The following is a 6,000-nucleotide window of genomic DNA, read 5'->3' as shown; positions in this document are numbered from 1 at the left end:
CTGCATTAAGGGCAACAAATGCTAGCTAGTTTTTTAGGTGTCTTACCTATCCTCACCCCTCCCTTGTGTGCTCTCGCTTTTATCATGTGCTCAAAGTCCAGTCCCCTTGTTGTGTTTGCTCTTGATCTAATGTCCACATATGAGGGAGAACATACGATTTTTGGTCTTTTGGGCCAGGCTAACCTCACTCAGAATGATGTTCTCCAATTCCATCCATTTACCAGCGAATGATAACATTTCGTTCTTCTTCATGGCTGCATAAAATTCCATTGTGTATAGATACCACATTTTCTTAATGCATTCGTCAGTGCTGGGGCATCTTGGCTGTTTCCATAACTTGGCTATTGTGAATAGTGCCGCAATAAACATGGATGTGCAGGTGCCTCTGGAGTAACAGTCTTTTGGGTATATCCCCAAGAGTGGTATTGCTGGATCAAATGGTAGATCGATGTCCAGCTTTTTAAGTAGCCTCCAAATTTTTTTCCAGAGTGGTTGTACTAGTCTACATTCCCACCAACAGTGTAAGAGGGTTGTGAACACCTTTCTATATTTAAGAAACATTAAATAATATTCAAACCAAAATCCATGAGGAGAATATCCTCTACTAACTCTTTTTTAAAAAACAATTTATAAGTCAGTTTATTAAATTTAGTAAAATAGTTGACTTAGGTATCTGCAGTGGTGACTTCGACCTCCACTCCTGGCTCAGAACTGATTGAAGTAATATGTTTAACAATCTCAGAAGGGCTGTGCAAGTCAATGAGTTACTGTGAATTCTCATCTGTAACCGATCCCACGTCTTAGAACCTTCACTACAAGGTATTTTTCTTGTAGTGATTCTCAAAGTCTTGGTTAGCATGTGGACCAGCCCTGTCACTTTGAAGTTCCTGTCCTTGGCACCTCTGATCAAGTCAGCACACACCTTCTCCAGAGACTTCACATAGCAGTTGGTGACGGTGATTTGAATTCGGTGAATGGCCACCTCCGGCTCAACGGGGGTTTTCCTAGTATCTTTAGCATTTGTTGCCCTTAATGCAGAGAAACTAAAGCAGATACCTTAAAGCAACTGAGGCCAATAGGAAAAGGGGACCAGGTACTAGAGAAAAGGTTAGATCAAAAAGAATTAACCTAGAAAGTAACACCCACGCACAGGAAATCAATGTGAGTCAATGCCCTGTATAGCTATCTTTATCTCAACCAGCAAAACCCCTTGTTCCTTCCTATTATTGCTTATACTCTCTCTACAACAAAATTAGAGATAAGGGCAAAATAGTTTCTGCTGGGTATTGAGGGGGGGAGCGGGAGGGGGTGGAGTGGGTGGTAAGGGAGGGGGTGGGGGCAGGGGCGAGAAATAAACCAAGCCTTGTATGCACATATGAATAATAAAAGAAAAATGAAAAAAAAAATAAAATAAAAGCCATGGTTAAGGTGCAGCTTCCTGACGTACTTGTTCCTCCACAGGAAGTGAACAGTGGTGAGTCAGGAGGAGGGGCAAAGAGAACAAAGCTCTGCTGCATCCACAACCACATCTCCCTCAAAAAGTTCTACTAATTCTTGAGTGATTTCCTCAAATCTGTTTGTTTTACCAGCCTAGAACCTCCTTCTACACAATCAGTTCCTTGGGCACTTGTTAATTTATTGTCTGTCAAAATCAAATATATACTTCACTGACAATGTCAGGATTGGAGGTAGGCACTATTTTTCCTTATCTGGCATACTTGTAAATTTTATCAGTAGAGGATACTAAAAAGACTTTGCAGAAAGAAAGACCTTTTCTTTGTGGTCTGACACACTTGTCCTGGCAAGGTGCTGTACACAGGACTTCCCAGGGACCAGCCTCTGCAGTGCCAGGCACTGGAGTACACATTGCTTCCCTAGTACAGTGTTCTTGCAGTTTGTAGAAATGAGCAGCTCAGGGCCAACAGATTAGGTCCGATGCTTGTTTTGTAGAGAAATTCTTCCTAAGAAACACATTCTAGGGGAATACTTTCCTTGATACTCTGGGAAGAAGAATTTTAGCATGTTCCCACTGTAGCCTATCAGCTACCTTTCTGTCCTCCAACAAAAGCAGTGTCTTCTCTGACAAATCCTCTCTCTTGCACTTGGAGAGAAGTGGGGCATTACTTGGATGCCCACCTCTGCTACCAGGATAGTGTCTGCCAATTTTAACTTCCATTCATGAATTGTTTAAGTTTTATTTACTTCTTACTAACCAGTCACTCACTAGTCCAATCCTTATAGTCAAGAATTCCATATATTAACTTTTGTTCAATATTCTGTGTTATCTCTGTGTTCCCATTAGACAGATACACTTCTCTTTACCAGGAGTTTTGTTCTCTATCTGCATTTTCTTACCTAATTCATACTTATCTACCAGCTGAATATAGCACCAAATGTCACATTCTCAACAAAGCATTCCAACAACCATCCTGATAAGTTTGGATTTTCCTAATATTTGACTTCAATGTATGATAAACATTTACTTCACAGTAAATCTGCAGTTATAAGTTCATATATCTCTGTGATTACTTGATTAGTAAATGTCTCTGCTATTCATTTCAAAATTCTGTGGCAGAAGGGGTAGTATCTCTTGTCTCTTCACACACACACACACACACACACACACACACACACACACGCACAACCCCTAGCTCAATGTCTCAGACACAAAAGCACACTGCAAATATTATTGGAATAATTAAACAATATTTTACTGAGGCTTTAGGCTGAATGATAACTTATAGAGGGACATTTAAAGATATGGGGAAGTTTCTAACCCCCTTTTGGAAAATCACTGAAGGTTTAATGACTAAGAATTCCAAAAAGAATAAAACCAAATTATCAGAGTAAGTAAAATAAAGTTGTCTATATGGAGTGTCCAATGAGGCATCATTCTTTTCCTATGACCCATTCTTGTCTTGCTACATCTTCCATGGCAAACCCCACTCCCAAATTCTAAGGAAATTCTCTGGATCTATTCTCATTTCACATGATTTTTCACTATCTTACTGCCAATTCCTGAAATAATGTGCATGCTCTTTAGTATTCCAAAACACATTTTAGCCTGCAAGCACATTTAATGATAGTTTTTATTTGATTAGTGAGAGGATAATGAATAACGATGTAGTCCTTTTCTAATTACTCTCAATTTAGCAATGACTTACTCTATATCTTTGCCCTAATTATCCCTTATTTTCATTTCTCTCTGGTTTCAGTGCTAGTTTTATTTTACTCTACAAATTCTTAATATTCTATTTGTGTTTCAGCTACTCTCATTTCCTCTAGCAAGATTTATTTATTAAAAAAACTTATAAACCTTTCAGGTCTTGGTTTCCACAAACATTCAACAAACATGTTTTTAACAGCTGTTGCTTCTGATATTAGGATTTTCATGCTGATAAATTTTATGCTGATTATTTTCAAATATTTGTAACATGGTAATTTAACATGTATTTCGATATCTCTTGTAGAAGCCAAGTATGAGTTAAACATTTTTAAATCAATGCACTCATATTTTATAATACAGATTCCAATATTTTAACTTAGTGAGGATTTCCAGAATCCTCACTATATATATATATATTATGTATAACTCCACATAACTTGTGAGTGCTTAAAGCTCTTATTCTCTATTAAAGACATTCTTGTAAAATGCAAACATCTGTAGTAGGGAGAAAATCATTTACTGTTCTCCCTCCCTTAATGAATCCATTGCATCATTCCTATTTCAAGTTAAGGCAAATACTTGCCAAAATAAGTATTTATTTTCCTACACAATGAAAGGAGCATTCTTTAAATCTCTGTTGCTACAAATTGAAAAAATTTTGCCCATATTTACCATATTAGTAAAATTTTCCCAGTAACCATGAAGTGGTGCTCTTGAATTTCTCCCATTTATTTGGTGATTGTTTTATATCTTTGAATCATTTTTCTTTTACCACCATGTGGGGAAAGTAGTAGGAAGTAAGGAACAAAATGTAAGTGAGCAGATTTAAAAAAAGAAAGAGACATGCAGAATAAATCTGAGCCTGGCAGACCCCAAGAGAATGGAAAATCATGCAGACTGGCTGTGCAGTTGATCCAGTTTCTCTAAAGACAAAAATGCCCTATTATTTTTCATAAAAAACATGCTCTGGATCACATTATGGAATATGCATAAGAGCTGCCTCTCCCTTATTTATATTATGCAATTTTACAAAACCATTAGTCACATTTACTTGCAAGCTTGAAACATATATTTTAAAGATAGTATATTCACAACTGATAATATGATCACTAAGCAAAAGGAAAGAAATAAATGATGGAGTAATTCTTGAGATGAGGGAGAAAAATGGACACTATAGAAAGGTTATTCAAGGCAAAGAAACCAGATTATGAGAATTTATATAACATTCAGTAACAGGGAATTAAAATTATTATAATGGCTGAAGCATGAAGCTCTAGCTAAAAAGGTGTGGGAGATGTGAATAGAAATAAATCTAGGAATAACACTGTGCAAGGGATATTAGTTCAGTTAATAAAGGTTGTTTTGAGATTACTTACATTTTATAAAGACTTATTGTCTGCCTAAATCTGTACTGGAGGAAGACCCTTTTGAAGACCTCCTAATGTAAGAAGAGCTATCAGTTTGCCATCTATCAAAATGTTCCAGGTTATGGGTGAATTAGGCAGGGAGAGCAGAAATAAATAGCTGAAGAAGTTGTAGTTTTCATCTCTTTTGGAGGCATATTACCTTGTTTTCCTCATCCGTGTGCTCTTATCTTGAAATTTGCTCATATGCTGGATGAGTAATCTCTGCTACTTTTATGGGGTGACTTTCTTAGTGAACAGTTTTTTTCCTGAAGATGTCTCTTAATGTAGCTTTGTTATGCAATGTTGACTTTGCTTTTGCTGGGCAACTTTCTGTTTTCTCCCTCTGTCAGGAGTGGATAAGTAATTGGAGTGAGAGCCTGGAGGAAGTACGTGAACTAGAAATGATGTCCATGCTTCTCATTTGACAGGATCAAGGAGGGTGGTAGTCTCAAAGATTGCAAGTAAAGGGAATCAGATTGGGAAGAGATTCAGTCAACTAGTTAAGTTTAACTTTAGCTGCATTCCACCTTAGTGGTAATGGACTAGGAAAATAGGATTAGGTTCATTTATATCAAGTCATCTGTTTCCCCTTTTCACTTAGATGTCTGATAAAGACCTCCACCTCACCTTGTCCAAAGTTGAAATCAAGAATCTTTACATTTATTTTGTCATTTCCACAAATGAATATAGTATGTATAGAAACAGGAGATTCCTATGCCTTTTTTACCAACATATTATCTCCTAAGTATTTTACAAAAACCAACGTGTAATGCATATAATAAATATTTAAACTAATGAAAGAGATAAAGTCTAAAATATGTAAGTTTTTCACTTTCAGAATAGAGGTGGCCGCTTAAACCACACGTGTCAGTGATTGTTCTATATGTGAGGCCAAACGGACATTATCATGCTAACATATTTTTCTTCTAGGGATACACAAAATCTAATCAGAAAGTTAAGGATTGATGTTAGGAGATTGAAAAGACAAATAATGAACATCATTTACTGTCCTGGGCACTTTACATTCATGTGAAAATCTCCTGTAGGTGTCCGAGGACAATGGCATGTTTTCTACGATTAATGTAGACAAGTTTTAGAAAAAAACATATTAAAGCATGAATGTTTGCTTATTTAATTATAGCATAGTAAAATCAAATAATATGCAAATATGCAACATGCAGCAGATTCAGTAAAACAGCTGTTATGTATTTCAGCAAAAATAAATAAAATAGTTTATTCTTATAACAGTATATTGGAATGCATTAGTCACTAAAATCTGCATCATAGCTGCTATAAATGTATATGGATTACATAAGACCTGGGTTTGACTAGCAATAAAAATGAAAGGTACTGTTACAATGCCTGAAGTATAATTCTTCATAAGAAAATGTACCTGGCACTCATGTTCCAGTTGACATGACAGCAATA

General features: G+C 36.3%; 1 pseudogene; it reads right to left on the bottom strand.

The window, feature by feature from the left end:
* Nucleotides 1-665: 665 nt before the first annotated feature.
* Nucleotides 666-6,000, bottom strand: part of LOC109680745 (small ribosomal subunit protein uS10-like) — a 29,231-nt pseudogene continuing 23,896 nt past the window's right edge.

Source organism: Castor canadensis, chromosome 4, assembly GCF_047511655.1.
Source record: "Castor canadensis chromosome 4, mCasCan1.hap1v2, whole genome shotgun sequence".
NCBI lineage: Eukaryota > Metazoa > Chordata > Mammalia > Rodentia > Castoridae > Castor > Castor canadensis.
The sequence above is the reverse complement of the archived record's forward strand: the minus strand, read 5'-3'. Positions and strand labels throughout refer to the sequence as shown.